This window comes from Lycorma delicatula, chromosome 5 (assembly GCF_047948215.1).
Source record: "Lycorma delicatula isolate Av1 chromosome 5, ASM4794821v1, whole genome shotgun sequence".
Taxonomy (NCBI): Eukaryota; Metazoa; Arthropoda; class Insecta; order Hemiptera; family Fulgoridae; genus Lycorma; species Lycorma delicatula.
Window position 1 is genome coordinate 9,097,416 of NC_134459.1, and position 20,165 is coordinate 9,117,580.

Consider the following 20,165-nt stretch of genomic DNA (forward strand, 5'->3'; position numbering starts at 1 on the left):
TTTGAAGATTAAGGAACTATTTTTTATTAATAATTGCTATAATATGTTCACTAGAGGACCGCTTTGAAAATATTTTTTGTATATGTACTTTTGGTACATGACAGTAAACAATATTATTAATACATAGTCGCAATTCCTCAGTAAAAATTTCTGTATCATGATCAATATCAAATCCCAGTCAGGCGTGACATTTTTATACACCATAAAATTCCATTTCCATGTTCCACACACAAGCTTCATACTTATGTGATTATGTAAAAAATAAATATTATTTACAATCAAACCCACATTTATTATATGTTGAATCTTAAAAAATGTATCTTTTTATAATCTGGTATGTATTGATCAGATATAAGATTAGAATTCAAAATTTTAGGTAACGTTATCTCTGAAGGTAAGTTATACTTATCACTATGAAAAATTTCACCATAAACAATATTAATACTAATATTTGTAAGATTAGAAAAACCTAAATTGTGAGAATTACCGCAACAGTTTAACAAATTACTTGATTGTAAAAGATCACAATCTGTAGAAAACAATACCGCCTTACAATTTGTAAGGTGAGCAGCAGCATTTTTAACATTTATATGTATGATAACATTTAGAAAAGAAACATTTCCTAGATTTTCCTGTACAAAACCTGCCACATTAAAGTTACCTAACAATGTTACAGCGGTAGACTGTCTTAACCTTGAACATTTGTAGATGGTTTAAGTCAGCTGATTTCAAAGTCAAGAGTTCTAAGGTTCAAATCCTAGTAAAGGCAGTTTGTTACTTATATATACAGATTTGAATACTAGATCATGGATGCCGGTAGTATTCTTTGGTGGTTGGATTTCAATTAACCACACATCGCAGCAATGGTCGACCTGAGATTGTACAAGACTACACTTCACTTGCATTCATACATATCATCCTCTGAAGTAATGCCTATGGTGGTTATGGAGGCTAAACAGAAAAAGAGAGTTGGTTGGAGTGAGGAAGCGTTACATAACAACCATGTCTAGCAACGAGATGCTGGCCAGGTAGTGCACCAAGGAACTTTTATTGTCATCACGCATTACTAAAACAAATATTCATAATCTATTTGAATTGACAACATATTAATATCCAGTTATCTTTTTCTCTTTAATTATGAAATAAATTTTTAAGATGTAAAAATATTGAACCTGATTGGGATTCAAAGCCCTTTTGCAACATACCTTTATTTTGAAACTTTTTTTTTTAACACAAGAATCAACACTGTAATTTATTTATCAATCTGGTTAGCGTTTTAAAATTTAACAATTGTATTAGTTAAAATGGAATATTTGAATAATCACTAATTTAGTGACTATACAATGACAGAATAAAGACTGTTTTCGGGTGTAATATCGCACTTAGTAGTTTCAAAGGGCAGGGTTAATAAAATATTGCGCACAATAAGATTTATAAAAAAAAATTGTTAAAAAAAAACAAATTTTGTGCAAAATAACTTTCAAATAGTTTCTCCAAAATAGGTATAGCAATTTTGGAATGAATAACCATGTGCGGTTGTCCAAGTATTATTTAATCGTTCAGAACGCCTTGAATTAGGTATGTTTAAGATACACGATTATATACCAGTTTTAAACGATGAGAGATTGTCATCATTTAAGTAATGTTTTTACTAAAAAATAAATTAAATATGGATAGGTTTTGTTCACTGAGAAATTTAAATTTGTTTTTGAATTACGAAATTTTGAAAAAGTTTCAGAACATCTAATTTTTTTTTTAGCTCCCGATTCATTGAGGATATTTACTTATGATATGAAACTTTATATATTTTCAAATACGGTTATAAAGAGTTCCTAGGCTGTAAAATCATTTCCATTCACAAGTTGCAGTTAACAGCTTGGAAAGCAACATACTTTTTTTTTAACCATGTTAGGTATTGCTTCAGAAGAATGGATGAATGATTTTAGCATGTGTGAAAATGTCATGCCTGATCGGGATTCGAACTGGGACCTCCAGATGAAATGCAGAGACGCTACCACAGAGGCCAGTTATAGTAGTATACCTGTTTACCTTTTATAGTCGTTAATTTATTTTTCTCAGAAAACCATTGAAATTCATTTAAGATAATGCAGTTCTAATCAAAGCAAAATTAAAACATTTTTTGTGAAAAAAAATTAATTACATTAAAAATACATTTTTAAATAAATTATATTGAAAATAGTTTTTAAAAGTATTGTTATAATATAAAAAATCTGATGTGGACAACACATGATTTCCTTGTATTAAATTACATATACATATTTTCTTTTTAATAGAAAGTACATAAAATTTTATTTCATTAATAAATTCTGATATTTTTTCATATTTTTTACTATTATTATTATTGAATAATTATTTATCATAATTTTTTTTTTTATATTCAGAGGTTAACAGATTATTAATATATTTTTTTTTAATTTTAAAAAAATTACAAAAAAAAGTTAAAAAAAAAAGAGATGAAGTCTGATTGAACCGATCGATGTGCCTTCCTCTATAAGATCCACATATTTCATTAATCAAAATTTTATTTAGGTATAACTCTGGAACCAATGAAAATAAGTACCAATGATATATCATTGAAAAACTCTCAATGAGGACTTATTACTGCAGTTAAGAAAAAATCCAAATTTCTTTGGAATTTGGGATTTTTTTTGGACACTTGGTTCAGTCTATTGCAATCAAAAGGCAAGGTGCACAACTAGATGTTACAACAGTCCTTAATCCAAAATTTCATCATTCTATGTCTGTTTTCGAGTTATGCGAGATATATACATATGTACATACAGATGTCATGCCGAAACTAATCAAAATGAATTCAGGGATGGTGGAAATGGATATTTCTGTTGAAATCTGAAAACCGTAATTTTTTACTTCCTTTACTTCGTAAAAAGATGTGAAATGCTAGCGCATTATGTCATTAGATACCATCGGCTGTGAAATTACATAATGAATACCTTTGTTATAAATACATTTTGTTAAACTGTGTAAAATTTATAATTTTGCATGGCCATACCTGTGTTAGAATAATTTCGCTGATGCTTTTTCTTGTATAAATAGCCTCAGACACATCCTGGATTAATGTCCAATAGTAATCAGCTAGCATGTTAGTATTCCATTTCCCTTTATACTTTCCTTCACCTAAATGTCTTTGTGAAAACATTCACTGTGTTCGTCACTTACATCTCCGAGGTTGTCCAGGAAAAAATCCAGATGTGAATGGAGGAAATGTATCTTCAAAGACGTATTACATCCCATAGCTCTGTATGAAGTAAGAAGTTGATTAACAATATTGTGGTAATTCTTGAATTTTTGTTTGTCGAGAAAATTTTTGCAAATATCTTTAAATGAAGCCCAAGCTGCACTTTCTACATTATTTAATATAGACTTAAATACATCATCTTTAACCGACTCTCTTATTTGAGGACCAACAAATTTTCCTTCACTTACATTTGGAAATTTTTGCCTGATGTACAAAAATCCAGTTCTAGCCTTCTTCAGTGCTTTTACAAAATTTTTCATGACTCCTAGCTTGATATGAAGAGGAGGTTATAATATTGTTTCCATTTGGAGTTTAGTTGTCTCATTTCTTCCACTCTTTGGTAACATATTGTTTATCTGTAGCTCGGTTATCCCATTCGCAAAGAAAACACATGTACTTAATATAGCCTAAAATTTTTTAGTAGTATAGTTTTAGTATAGCCTAAAGTCAAAACCTAAAATTTTTGTATTTTTTTAAAGTAAATTCCAACCTTGCAGTCTTGACCCTAACAGTTCAGCTTGATCTTTTGATAAATTTAAATCCCTAATCAAATCATTTAATTTACCTTGTGATACAAGATGTGGCTTATTGGAAGATAACTCAAATCAATATTATTGTTGTCTTCTGCAGTGTAACCTGGTTCTTCATCACTGCTTTCGAAACATACATTCACAGGTGGCTCAGTAACTGGAATAATTTCACTGTGAGGTACAGGCCTGATTGCAGATTGCAATGAAGCTTATTTTACAGTATATTTAGATTTTTTAGAAATTCCACACTTGTTAAACAAAAGTAATAGTTGGTTACATGATCCTTTGGTTCACATCAAACCATAGGTATATATATGTAGTAATGTGTGACTATGATATGATTTAATTCTTTGTCCAGTATTAGTTGTAATATGCTTACAACTATTTGTTGAAAAATGAAAAAAAATCCTTTAATTAAAATTAAAATTTAAAAAACAATGTGGCTGATAGATTCTGAGTTAATATTAGTTTTCAGCATCAAAAAACTTTTTAAAATCATGTATCAAACATTAGGAAACAAAAATTATGTTTATCAGTGTAATAGTAATCTAAACTCTGATAGTGGATAAAAAAAAAAAAATAATAATATATTCGTGTGAATAAATAATGTAAGTATAGTATTTTAATTTAATCTATCTTCTTTATTAGGTTTTGATAAGTTCCAGAATAATATTGTTTATAATACATTTATAACTTTTACCTGATCTGTTTCCCGCGTAGATTTTAAAATGCCCATCAAAAATGTCGGCAGATTAAGGTTGTTTTTTACATCTCGTAAGCAACGTGAGAACGCGTTAATACATCATCCGACATGGTTGTGTAGCGTCTTTTCTAGTGGTACCTTTAACGATTATTATTCAATTTAACGATGTAGATTAATTTTTTAGTCTAGATAATCTTACTTGAATACTTATTAAGAGAATTATTTTGATAGTTCTACCAATTGGTTTCTGCGAATAATGAAATGATGCTATTTTGCACCTTTGTCCTCTACTAAAAAAAGTAAGTAGTGACATATAGTTAATTTTCTTAATTGTACATAATATGAATGTGAGTTTCTGAACTCGTTTTACATTAATTATATACAGTTGTACTTTATACTAATTGTGTTAAAACTATGAGTAATTTTTAGGATGTTATGGTTATAGTTAATTTAGACCTAACATTTGTGTATCTTATCTGAAACTTTTTTAATGTTATAATATTTTTTGTGCTCGTGAACAAAGTTACATTTTATTATTCATGCTTGTTAGTTCTAATTTCCATGCTAATTAGTTTCAATGTTGTTAAGGCATACTGGTACATTGCTGTTGAATAAAAAGTAATGATTTACCCATCCTAGCTATCTATTCCAATGGTTTGATTAAACATTTACTTCCTCACACTAATGATAATGTAAGCCTCAAAAACTTTTGTTTATAAACTCAAATTTGTAATAATGCTATTGTGAAATGCATAGTGGATTTATTCATTGAACAGCATGACAAAAAATGACATAAAACTAAAATTATTAATAATTGAGTTTCAGATTAATGTAATTTTTCTCCCAAGTCATGTGTAGCTAATTATTGGCACCTTCCTGGAGTAAATAGGAATGACATAATAATTAGCTGCATAAGGCATTTTGGAAGAAAGAGTTTCTTTCATTAATCTGATACTGGTAATCAAACTTTAAACCTAACATGGACTCAATTAAAAGTAAATGAAAAACAAATGTATTTAGAGAATTAAAACTAGAATTCAGATTTTTAAAGGAAAATGGAAGAAGTTAATGAATCAGTTTTTCTGCAAGGAAAATAATTTTCTTAAATTGATTTAAAACAAATTTTAATTTTTCTCTTTTACAAAACAATTCAAAATGTATTTTTATTTGTGATAATAAGCTCAAGTTATGTTTAAAAACTTCTCCAAAATTCTACTTATCTTTTGATCTCAGTGTGTTTAATTAGTATTACATGTTAATTAATTCTTAACATTATATCTTGTCATATTTTTTATACTAGATCATTCTTTTCGTTACTAAATTATAACCAACTCAGCAGTGGGTGGGAGGTTTGGGTAAGATGATACCCTACTACAACTCCTTACAGTTTGATTATTCCACAACATTGTGCAGAGTAAGATCCTGGAAATTGAAGATTATAAAGTAAAATGCTAGTGGCCAAATGATGAAGGTCTTAACAAACCCCTGGCTAGCCCATTTGTACAGTGAAAATATTCATGATTCTTCCTTTATATGGTGTAGTAATCTTATAGTAATGTGTTTTTAAACCATTGATTCTCAAAATTTTCACCCACCGCCCATATTGAAAATCAAAACTTTTCTAGTGCCCCCAATATTTTTAAACTTACCATCTATTAAAAATAATAATTGCAATTAGTTTTTAAATGTGGCATATCTTATTTCTGAGTTGAAACTTAACATTTTAAATGAGCAATGAAAACACATATTTAATCATATTTAGAAGTATTTTTATTAAAATTGCTTTCAGAAAAATTTTAATTGTGTATAGTTATATAACAATAGTGATAGCATATTAACAATAATTAAATAGTGATAACAATACAATATTTAAACAAAGCCTTCAATTGAAAAATTTTTCTACTAGTGTAGTAGGTAGGTATTTAGTTTGAAATATCAGGAAAACATAATTTTTGCCTTTTTTTTAATCGGTCATCGCCTTTGTAGACTGCCTGAACACCCCCAATTTTCTGTAAGCCCCCAGATTGCCTCCAGTGCTTACAAGGGAGCATTATCACCCACTTTGAGAACGAATATTTTAAACCAATTTTTTTTAGTTAGGTACAAAATCATCAACTTTAATTTGTAACATTGTAATTCAATTTCTAAACTTTCTGTTGTTTTTCTTTCTGGATTTCTTATCTTATTTTACTGCCTAAAAGTGTGTTATTTGCTCTATTTACATATTTGTATATTTACAACTTTTATTATTTTTTCCTAAGAAATTCCGTAGGCCTTTCGAACAGTATAAGACTTCAGGCAAAACTACTGTTTTTTATTGTGTTAATTTCGCTTTTTGATTGAATATAATATTTATAAATAATACATCATGATGGTTTTATCATAAACTATCATAGAATTACATAATCCAGCAGAAGTAAATGGAACATAAATGGGTGAGGTCATAGGTGGTTCTGTTACTTAATTGGCTTCAGTTAATGTGAATTCTTTTCGTGAAGACGCTGCTTGAACAGATAAGACATTGTCACAGTAAGATACAACTCTGAATTAGTTATTAAATGTACTATATTTTTTTTTGTTTTGAAGAAGCCACTTTCTGTTATAGTTTAAAAAAAAGTTTTAATTTAAGTTATAGTTTAAAAAACAGCAAATCGTAGCATCTTTTTCTTTTCACCTTTTACTGTTACTCCGAATCTAAATTGTTCTTTAACATCATTAACTGCTAGTTCCATGTAAAGATTAAAAAGTAATGGGGATAGGGAACATCCTTGTCGGACTCCCTTTCTTATTACGACTTCTTTCTTATGTTCTTCAGTTATTACTGTTGCTGTTTGGTTCATGTAAATGATAGCAATTTGTCTTCTATCTCTGTATTTGAACCCTAATTTTTTTAAAATGCCAAGTATGTTGGTTTGTTTTTCTTTAATCTTCCTTCTACTATTAAACTGAGCCTTAAAATTGCTTCCCTTGTCCCTATACTTTTTCTAAAACCAAATTGGTGTTCTCCTAATACTTCTTCCACTCTCCTCTCACTTGTTCTGTATTCACATTTATCTGTCCCTGCTTTCTTTGGTATCATGACTACAACACTTTTTTTGAAGTCTGACACAACTTCCCCTTTTTCATAAATATTACACACCAGTTTGTATAATCTATTAGTCACTTCCTCACCTGCACTGCGCAGTAATTCTACAGTTATTCCTTCTATTCCAGGAGCCTTTCTGCCATTCAAATCTTTTGATGCTCTCTTAACTTCAGGTCTCAGTATTGTTTCTCCCATTTCATCATCAACTTCCTCTATAACACCATTTTCTAATTCATTTCCTCCATATAACTCTTCAATATATTCCACCCACCTATTGACTTACCTATCGTATTATAAATCGGTGTACCATTTTTGTTTAACACATTATTAGATTTTAATTAATGTACCCCAAAATTTTCCTTAAATTTCCTGTATGCTCTGTCTATTTTACCAATGTTCATTTCTCTTTCCACTTCTGAACACTTTTCTTTAATCCACTCTTCTTTCGCTAGTTTTCACTTCCTGTTTATAGTATTTCTTAATTGCCGATAGTTTCTTTTACTTTCTTCATCACTAGCATTCTTATATTTTCTATGTTCATCCATCAGCTGCAATATATCGTCTGAAACCCAAGGTTTTCTACCAGTTCTATTTGTTCTGCCTAAGTTCACTTCTGCTGATTTAAGAATTTCCTTTTCAACATTCTCCCATTCTTCTTCTACATTTTCTACTTTAACTTTTTTCTCTACGACCTCTTGCGATGTCATCCTTGAAATCTTCTTTACCTCCTCTTCCTCAAGCTTCTCTAAATTCCACCGATTCATCTGACACCTTTTCTACAGGTTTTTTAACCCCCAATCTACATTTCATTATCACCAAATTATGGTCACTATCAATGTCTGCTCTAGGGTAAGTTTTGCAGTTAACGAGTTGATTTCTTAATCTTTGCTTAACCATGATATAATCTTTCTGATACCTTGCAGTATCGCCTGGCTTTTTCCAAGTGTATATTCTTCTATTATGATTTTTAAATTGGGTGTTTGCAATTACTAAATTATATTTTGGGGCAACAAAGTATAATTTTAGATAGAGTCTTTGATAGACTCTATAAGTTAATCTCCTCTTTCATTCCTTTTGCCCAGCCCGTATTCACCCACTATATTTCCTTCCTTGCCTTTTCCACGTTCCACATTTTCCATGAGTTCCACGAACTAACAGCTTCCGAAAAAAAAGTGAGAATTGATTGGTTAATTTTTGATTGACTGTTCTGTGAGTGGATGTCAAAAAAGTAAAGTTGGCCAATCAAAAAAAATGCTCCCATTCAACTTTACATTTTTGACATCTACTCACAGCACAAGAAAGCAATCAAATTTCACTTATTTTATTTAGAAAACTTCCCATTCAGAATGGTAAAAAGCAAAAGAAAAGTAGTATATTTTTTGTGTTGCATTTATTCAAATATGTAATCATTACACTATTAATTATTATTATCATATTGCTATGTAATATAATAAAATTGTCATAATATAATTAAAACATTATCTGCCTAGATTGATATGCAAAGTCAAGCCAACATTTTAGTTCTTCACTATTGAAACCAGATGAATTTTTGTGGACCTAAATTGGTATTCTGTATTTATTTGATATATTTAGCATCTTCATAAATTTGTCTTACTTTTATTTCATGTATAAACAGTTATTCTTTTATGAAGAGTGTTGTGGGTGGTATCAGAAAAATTTAAGGGACTGATTCACATCAAAATTTAAAAAAGTTCATGTGGAAAAATAATCCAAATCACTTAATTTTCCCTCTTTCTACAATTTTTTTTTTTTTCAATAAAAATTTATATCTTAAGAATGATTGGAATAATTTAATAAAATTTGGTATATGTGTACTCAATAACACCTTCATTAACATAAAAACCAAAACCGACCCTTTTGTAATTGTTGTCTTTATTGCACGTGGTTTAAAATGGTTTACCTAGAAAATCCCTTGCATTTCATTTGACTCATTAGAAAAATATGTTTATTGAATATAAAATTATTTTTCACTAAACAACAACATTTTATTTTTATTTCAGTATTATAAAGTAATATTCATTTTGGTATCCGTAAAAAAAATAAGTAATATCTCATTTTCCCGTGTAAATTAGATTATTAAAAGCAATTTCTTTTAAAAATTGTTTTGCGATAATATTTTTAATTAAAATAAAAAATCATCAATTCCGAAGATTGACCAAAATAAATAATATCAGATCTTTAGTTATAAAATTTTGAAATAAGTTATCTCCCATTTAGTTGATTTTCCATTTTAACAGCATTAAATAGTTTCACATAATAAATGAAAAATAATATTAGTAAAAAAAATATTTTATGAGCATAAAAAAAAAATTATCGGTGATTCGATACCGAACCCCACGAATAAAAAAAGGAGTCGTTACCATAGAGCCACACACGCTACACGAAGAATGTCAGTTTGCACTGACACGAAGTGTCAGTTGCACTTCATAAGATCACTGTGTCAGTTGCACTTTTCATTCATTATTTTGAATTTTATCTTAATTAACAATCAATTTCAATACTCTTAAGAATCAATAGACTTGTATAAAATATTTATTTTTATTAAGGATTATTAAAAAAAAATTTTTTTATTATTTTTAATAATATTACAACTTTATCAGTACCAAATAATACTAATTCATATTGAAAGTGAATAATCATTCATAAATATTCGATTGTTAGCTCGTTTAATCATTATCATGTATTTAAAATTTTGCAAAATTTTTGTACAACTAAAAACTTTTGTCCCAAAATCCCTTACTTATATGTTCAAATAACCCGGTAGAAATGAGATTTTGGGACGAGCGTATACGCATGCGCGCCGAATACTGTGCGCAATGCTACACCTTGTTACTTTCATCATGATACGGCTAATCAGTTTTGAATTATGCGAGATACAAACGTACATACTGACTTCACGCCGAAAGTAGTCAAAATGAATTCAAAGATGGTTAAAATGGATATTTCCGCTTAAATCTGAAAACCGAAATTTTTCACGAACACATTGCTTCCTTTACTTAAATTAAGAAGTGTATTAAAAAAAAAAATTATGAATTCGTGTGAATTAATAATACATTATAAATATAGATAGTATTTTAATTTATTTTTTATTTTTTATTTGGTGTTTTATAAGTTACAAAATAATATTGGTTTTAATACATTTAGTTAACGTTACATTCAAAAGATTTACAATTGACTTGTTTCCCGCGTAGACTTTAAAAATCAAAATGTCGGCAGTAAAGGATTGGTTTAATATTGATGCAAAGATAGCGTCCTTTCAAACGCTACGTTAGTAGCTGTTATTTAAGTAATTTAGTGGCGTCGGTTTGTCTGTTGGTTTAGGTCGCCAATGCTTACTACGAAAAATTATTTTATAGATCTACTGATTGGTTTCTGTGAATAGTGAAATAACATTTTTTACCCTTGCTCCACGTACTAAAAGTGTGTAATGATTTATACATATTTAATCTGTTCTAAATAAGTGGATGAAAAATGTAAGTAATGGCATTTAATTAATTTTGTTGAATTACTGTATATAATATTAAAGTGAGTTTTTGAAGGCGGCTTTACACATTAAGTATTTGTAGAGGTGTACTTGATAAATTGTGATAAATAAAGAGGTATACTAGGTAAATTAAAAATATAAGTGATTATGACGTTAACATTTATAGTTAATTTGAACCAAACTGTAATTTAGACCTAAATTTTTGGAAACTTTTTTTACTGTTTTAATATTATTTTTTTTGTGTTCATCAACTAAGTTACTTTGCATTATTTTCTTGTTATCAGTTCTAATCACAAAATTAAAGATTTTATTCAAAATGATCAGTTGCATATTGGTTATTCCTGCTGAATATTAAGTAGCTAATTAATGATTTCTCCATTCTAGCTGTCTATTTTAATGGTTTGCTTAAAGTGTTTAACATTTGTACATAAAGAAACACGTAAACATTTACTACCTGAGACAAATGATTTAAATTACACCTTCAAAATTTTTTATTAATAAACTCAAATTTGTTATACAAATGTGAAAAGCATAGTACAGTATATATTTATTCATTTAACAGCATAACAAAAAAAAAAGAAATAATACATATGTTATTAAATTATATTCAAATTGATAAAATTTTTCTTGCAAAAGACTTTTGAAGCTCCATTTTAAATCTGCTTCTTCTTGTAGGAATGAGGTAAAATATATATATATTGTATTTTTGTGAATTGTTATGTGCTGTTAATAAATTAATTAATTAGCTGCATAAGACATTTGGAAGAAAGATTTTTATTAATCTGAAACAGACTAGTTTAAAAACATTAAACATAATTATTTAGGATTTCCTTTTATAAAAAAAATTGTTAATTTAGTATCATCCATTCAATTTAAGTAACTATAAAGTTTGAGTTATTTTTCTAAATTATAACATTTCAAAATTTCTGTAAATTTCTTCTAATTTGCTTAATTTATAAGAATTATCCTTGAGTTTAGACCGTAGAGTTTTCTTAAAATTATTTTTTTAACTGTACTAGATTTTTCCTTAAAAATTTTGTAGACCTTACATACCACACAACACTTCTCTAAAACTATGTTTCTTAGTGTCTTAATTATGGGTTTTTGAATAAGAATTTTTTATTTTTTTGAAAGCCACTTTCATTTTTTGTGTCTGGCTTTTACTTCTTCTTTTTAAAAACATTCAGCGTAATTATTTCACCTAAATGTTTAAATTTTTGTACCTATTTGATTGATTCTTATTCTGAAATTTTCATGGTTTGGATTCTACTTTTATTATTGGAATCAATTATATGAAATTTGCAGCTTGATTTTGTTTGCACATTTTTCTAATTCTTGAATTCTTTAATGTCTATTGCCAAAGTTACCAAATCATCAGCAGATGCTAAAATGTTTACATTTAAACATATAGATGTTGTGCCCCATTTTTATTAAGTATTTGTATTATCCTATTCTATTTCTCAGTAAACTTTTCCAGAGTGCAGTTGAACAATATTAGTGAAGAGACCATCACGTTGCCTCACTATAGATTTTGTTTCAAAGGGTTCGGAAATTCCTCTCAAAAATTAAAATTTTGAGTATGTTTAGTGTCTATTATTGACAGTTAGGAAGTTTTATCGCCTTTAGGAAAGTTTACAAAAATAAACTATTAATTCCAGATTTGTAATCTTTTTGTACTTTTATAATTATATAATTACTGTTTTTTTTTATCAATACCAATTGTTTGTGATTTTTATATTATCATTATTTTCAAACCATCTATGGTGGAAATATGTGAATCTTTTCTAAGCTCAACTCTCTCAAACCAGCTGATATTTTTAAATTAATTCAACTTGAATAACAAGTGAATTACTTTTTTTTTTTTAAATGTAAGGAAAAGATTAAGTTTTTCAAATTTTTACAATCTGATGTAAACAATCATTTTTGTAAATAAATGGCTATGTAATTTTCAAGAATTTTTTTTAGACTAATTTTTTAAAGCAAATACATTCTGATTAACTATATTGCAATTAGTATTTCAATTATAATAAATAAATAAAAATTAATTTTGAATTATTCAGACTAATTGATAAATAAAGAGTTTTGGAAAAACGTATACAACTCTTTTCCTATTGAAAAAACTCAATATTTTTTTTTTTAATTTTTGTAACCACTACGATCAGGTGGAATGTAAACATCAATTTTATATCATATTCATATTTTATATCATATTGGGTGCCTATAAATAGTGGATTGAGAACACACCAATCGGCAGATTATTATTGTTTATTAGTACATACTTTAGTTGTAAACTCTAATTTTATTGAAAATTGTTAAGTTTAAAATATAATTAACATCATAATTTTCCTTCATGCTTTAACACTGTTCTATTGTTTTTTAATTATAGTAAATTTTTATTTTTATATTTTCCAGACAGAAGTGATGCACCAACAGAGATTAAAATAACATGCCCAGGTATATAAAGAATTTAAGTAATTAGTAAATGATCATAAAAAAGAATCAACATCTGGAATAACGTTAAAGGTAAGAACTCTTATTATTTATTTAATAACATTTCAGAATAACAGCTTTGAAAAATCAATTCCATATTTATGATAGAAGGTAGATTTTACCGTCAACAATTATATAATTTTGTGTTCTGTCAGCAACGGTGGAAACCAGAAAAAGATTTTTCCTTCTTAAGGCATGGTTTCATAGACTGCATTGTGTGTGTGAGTGTGTGGGCAAAAAAAAATTGTTAAGTTATCAGTGGAATGAATCACCACTGATACACTTTAAACACATATTAGTCCAATTTATTTGTTATATATATATTTTTTTTCAATTTTGCTTATCCTTGAGATTTTGTTAAATTAATTTTGCTTTTGTAATTGCTAATTTTTTACATGATTTAATGATGACATACTTATAATGGTTTTAATATTTATACTAATAGAGTATGCGCATGAATATTGTTGGAGATGCATTCATTTGATTTTAGAAATAATCAGGATAAAGCATTGCCAATATTTCCCGTTTCATTATAATTTTCACCATCATTTTATTAGTTTTAGGAAGGGTAAAATTACCAGTTGCGTGAGACTATGAATTTTTGTGGGGTCCAATTGTATTTAAATTTAATTTTGGGTTGTAGTGATCACAACAAGGCCCTGCTGAGAATAATTCAAGGTATTTTTTCTCCCTTGGGAAAGTCAGTTTTTTTTTTATTTATAGATAAGACCAGTTGTTATTACTGATGTGGAATTATTTTTTATTGGCGTATTAATAAATATACTATTTTTTTTTTTTTTTTTTCTTCAGTCATTTGACTGGTTTGATGCAGCTCTCCAAGATTCCCTATCTAGTGCTAGTCGTTTCATTTCAGTATACCCTCTACATCCTACATCCCCAACAATTTGTTTTACATACTCCAAACGTGGCCTGCCTACACAATTTTTCCCTTCTACCTGTCCTTCCAATATTAAAGCGACTATTCCAGGATGCCTTAGTATGTGGCCTATAAGTCTGCCTCTTCTTTTAACTATATTTTTCCAAATGCTTCTTTCTTCATCTATTTGCCGCAATACCTCTTCATTTGTCACTTTATCCACCCATCTGATTTTTAACATTCTCCTATAGCACCACATTTCAAAAGCTTCTAATCTTTTCTTCTCATATACTCCGATCGTCCAAGTTTCACTTCCATATAAAGCGACACTCCAAACATACACTTTCAAAAATCTTTTCCTGACATTTAAATTAATTTTTGATGTAAACAAATTATATTTCTTACTGAAGGCTCGTTTAGCTTGTGCTATTCGGCATTTTATATCGCTCCTGCTTCGTCCATCTTTAGTAATTTTACTTCCCAAATAACAAAATTCTTCTACCTCCATAATCTTTTTTCCTCCTATTTTCACATTCAGCGGTCCATCTTTGTTATTTCTACTACATTTCATTACTTTTGTTTTGTTCTTGTTTATTTTCATGCGATAGTTTTTGCATAGGACTTCATCTATGCCGTTCATTGTTTCTTCTAAATCCTTTTTACTCTCGGCTAGAATTACTATATCATCAGCAAATCGTAGCATCTTTATCTTTTCACCTTGTACTGTTACTCCGAATCTAAATTGTTCTTTAACATCATTAACTGCTAGTTCCATGTAAAGATTAAAAAGTAACGGAGATAGGGAACATCCTTGTCGGACTCCCTTGGTCCTTCCAAATTGGTCTTCTCCTAACACTTCTTCCACTCTCCTCTCAATTCTTCTGTATAAAATTCTAGTTAAGATTTTTGATGCATGACTAGTTAAACTAATTGTTCTGTATTCTTCACATTTATCTGCCCCTGCTTTCTTTGGTATCATAACTATAACACTTTTTTTGAAGTCTGATGGAAATTCCCCATTATCATAAATATTACACACCAGTTTGTATAATCTATCAATCGCTTCCTCACCTGCACTGCGCAGTAATTCTACAGGTATTCCGTCTATTCCAGGAGCCTTTCTGCCATTTAAATCTTTTAATGCTCTCTTAAATTCAGATCTCAGTATTGTTTCTCCCATTTCATCCTCCTCAACTTTCTCTTCTTCCTCTATAACACCATTTTCTAATTCATTTCCTCCGTATAACTCTTCAATATATTCCACCCATCTATCGACTTTACCTTTCGTATTATATATTGGTGTACCATCTTTGTTTAACACATTATTAGATTTTAATTTATGTACCCCAAAATTTTCCTTAACTTTCCTGTATGCTCCGTCTATTTTACCAATGTTCATTTCTCTTTCCACTTCTGAACACTTTTCTTTAATCCACTCTTCTTTCACCAGTTTGCACTTCCTGTTTATAGCATTTCTTAATTTCCAATAGTTCATTTTACTTTCTTAATCACTAGCATTCTTATATTTTCTACGTTCATCCATCAGCTGCAATATATCGTCAGAAACCCAAGGTTTTCTACCGGTTCTCTTTATTCCGCCTAAGTTTGCTTCTGCTGATTTAAGAATTTCCTTTTTAACATTCTCCCATTCTTCTTCTACATTTTCTACCTTATCTTTTTTACTCAGACCTCTTGCGATGTCCTCCTCAAAAATCTTCTTTACCTCCTCTTCCTCAAGCTTCTCTAAATTCCACCGATTCATCTGACACCTTTTCTTCAGGTTTTTAAACCCCAATCTACATTTCATTATCACCAAATTATGGTCGCTATCAATGTCTGCTCCAGGGTAAGTTTTGCAGTCAACGAGTTGATTTCTAAATCTTTGCTTAATCATGATATAATCTATCTGATACCTTCCAGTATTGCCTGGCTTTTTCCAAGAATATATTCTTCTATTATGATTTTTAAATTGGGTGTTGGCAATTACTAATTTATACTTCGTGCAAAATTCTATAAGTCGGTCCCCTCTTTCATTCCTTTTGCCCAGCCCGTATTCACCCACTATATTTCCTTCCTTGCCTTTTCCAATGGTTGCATTCCAATCTCCAACTATTATTAAATTTTCATCTCCTTTTACGTGTTTAATTGCTTCATCAATCTCTTCGTATACACACTCTACCTCATCATCATCATGGGCGCTTGTAGGCATATAGACGTTAACAATCGTTATCGGTTTAGGTTTTGATTTTATCCTTATTACAATGATTCTATCGCTATGCGTTTTGAAATACTCCACTCTCCTCCCTATCTTCTTGTTCATCACGAAACCTACTCCTGCCTGCCCATTATTTGACGCTGAGTTAATTACTCTAAAATCACCTGACCAAAAGTCGCCTTCCTCTTCCCACCGAACCTCACTAATTCCTACTATATCCACATTTGTCCTACCCATTTCCCTTTTTAAATTTTCTAGCCTACCAACCTTTTTCAAGCTTCTAACATTCCACGCTCCGACTCGTAGAGTGTTATTTTTTAATTTTCTGATGACCCCTTCCTTAGTAGTCCCCACCCGGAGATCCGAACGGGGGACTATTTTACCTCCGGAATATTTTACCAAGGAAGGCGCCTCCATTATTGCTATGTGAAAATGCAGAGAGCCACATTTTCTTGGAAAAAAAGCAGCTGTAGTTTTCCATTGCTTTCAGCTGCGCAGTACTCAGAAGACTGAGTGATGTATATACGGCCGTTTAAGTCGTCCTGACTCACGTCCCTAACAACTACTGAAAGAGCTGCTGCCTTCTTTCAGGAATCATTCCTTAGTCTGGCTCTCAACAGATACCTCTCCGATATGGTTGCACCTTCGGTCCAGCTACTCTGTATCCCTGAGCACTCAAGCCCCCTCACCAACGGCAAGGTCTCATGATTCATAGAGGAGGAAATATACTATATTTTATATTATTAATAAATATAATATCTATGCAATAAATTAATATTTAATTTATTGCATCAAAATTGTCTGAACTGCTTTACTCTACTACTGCGGCTAAAGATACCCGAGGAAACTTTTGTTTGTGAATATTTTAGGTGCAACACTTCATTGAAACCTCTCCTCCCACTTTATTTCTACCTGTTGAGTGTGGGTATACCCTTTACATTTGAAGGTATTATCGTTTCACTAGTCATAAATTTAAAGTAAGAATTTTGGAAAAATGTTTACTGCTCTTTTCCTATTGAAAAAACTTAATATTTTTTTAATTTTTGTAATTATTACAATCAGTGGCAACGTAAACATCAATTTTAGCTTTGTACCATATTGGGTGCCTATAAATATTGGATTGAGAACACACCAATCGGCAGATTATTATTCTTTATAAAATATATACTTTAGTCATAAATTCTAATTTTCTTGAAAATTGCTAGGATTAAAATACAATTAACATCATAATTTTCAGTCAGGCTTTAACATTGTTCTATTGTTTTTTAATTATAGTAAGTTTTTATTTGTATATTTTTCAGACAGAAGTGATGCACCAACAGAGATTAAAATAAAATGCCCAGGTACATAAAAAATTTAATTAATTAGTAAATTTTTATAAAAATCAATATCTGGAAAAAGATAAAGTTAAGAACAGTTATTATTAATTCCATACGTGAAATTCCCTAAGATTTTTTAAAATTTCACAGAGAATTAATAGATTTTCTCAATAAAATTCTTTGATTACTTTTGGTTCACTAAGAGTCGAGATGAGAAAGTTGGGCACGAAGTCATATTGTTTAGTTTACATTTGAAAGTCCCTTAAAGTTTAAAGAAAATCTATAAAAAGCAGAATATTATTCTTACCACTACTACAGTGTTAGTCATATATCTTGCATACTTATAGCATCTGTTCACTCCCAATTGTATGTGTATTTGAACAGTTGTTTGAAGTAAATTTATTCATAGAATTAATTTAAATTATCAAATATATAACATACCGCTTACTAAAAAGTCAAACATTATACAACAGTTATTTAAATCGGAAACAAATTTTGTTAAAATAATTAGGTACCCCTCATTTAAAATAGCAGTATGACCAATATAGTCCACATGCAAATTCCTAATCAAATTATCCATTATTATATCAAATGGGTTTTGGGAAAGACTTGCTATAAGATTACATTTAAAATTGGATGACAAATTTGATATGCAGACCTAAAAAGCGACGAGAGCATGTAAAATAATTTTTTATCATCAACTAACTTACAAATTTTATTGGCAATTTCTATCGACAATTTAACCATTATTGTAATCTCAAATACACAACAAATATTAGGGTACATTATTTAGTACATTAACTTAACATTGACAAATAATCACCACCATCACTTATCAGCTGTCATTGAACAACGATCGGATCACGATCACCATTATTCATTGAGCACCGGTCAGGTCATAAATCACCGTTCATTGAATGCTTGATCCCCATTCAATGAGCACCGATTAGATCACAGATCACGTTTCAATGAGTACCAATTGGGTCAGGTCAGAGTTCATTGTTCAGCGATCATAATCATCATCATTAATAATATAACAGTTATCAAAATGGGTTACACATCTTGTTAAAATAATTAGGGTACACCTCATGTAACATGTAGTATGACCAATGTATTCCACACACAAATTCCTGGTCATATTATCCATTATTATATCAAATTGGTTTTGGGAAAGACTTGCTATATTACATTTAATATATGATGACGAAATTTGATATGCAGACCTAATAAGCGGCGAGAGTACATAAAATAATTTTACATTATCAACTAATATATAATACACTGCTTACTTTTACAAAATTTATTGGCAATATCTATCGACAATTTAACCATTATTGTAATCTCAAATACACAACAAATATTAGGGTAGATAACACTGGGTGCATAACACTGGTTAGGGTATTAGGCTACATAACACTGACAAATAATCACCACCATCACTTATCAGCTGTCATTGAGCAACGATCTGATCACGATCACCATTATTCATTGAGCACCGATCAGGTCATAAATCACCGTTCATTGAATGCTTGATCCCCATTCAATGAGCACCGATTAGATCAAAGATCACGTTTCAATGGGTACCGATTGGGTCAGGTCAGAGTTCATTGTTCAGCGATCATAATCATCATCATCAATAATATAACAGTTATCAAAATGGGTTACATATCTTGTTAAAGTAATTAGGTATACCTCATGTAATATGTAGTATGACCAATGTAGTCCACACACAAATTCCTGGTCATATTATCCATTACTATATCAAATTGGTTTTGGGAAAGACTTGCTATAAGATTACATTTAATATTTGAAGACAGAATTTCTGACCTAAAACGCAGCGAGAGCACACAAAATAAATTTAAATTATCAAATAATATGTAATATACTGCTTGCTTAAAATTTTTTACAAATTATATTGCCAATGTCTATCGACGATTTAACCGTAATTGTAATCTCAAATATTGGGGTAAATTATTTAGTACATTAACATAACACTGACAAATAATCACCACCATCACTTATCAGCTGTCATTGAGCAACGATCTGATCACGATCACCATTATTCATTGAGCACCGATCAGGTCATAAATCACCGTTCATTGAATGCTTGATCCCCATTCAATGAGCACCGATTAGATCAAAGATCACGTTTCAATGGGTACCG

At 29.6% G+C, this 20,165-nt stretch overlaps 1 long non-coding RNA gene across 2 annotated transcripts in view; it reads left to right on the forward strand.

Moving 5' to 3' along the window:
- LOC142324705 (uncharacterized) overlaps window positions 1-18,426 on the forward strand; it is a 40,892-nt gene extending 22,466 nt beyond the window's left edge. Inside the window, exons 3-4 of one of the 2 annotated variants that reach the window (XR_012756362.1) lie at window positions 13,513-13,623; window positions 17,984-18,426. This is a non-coding gene — a long non-coding RNA (uncharacterized LOC142324705). The remainder of the gene's footprint in view (window positions 1-13,512; window positions 13,624-17,983) is intronic. The other variant, XR_012756363.1, reaches the window with a different exon arrangement.
- The last annotated feature ends 1,739 nt before the right edge of the window (window positions 18,427-20,165 follow it).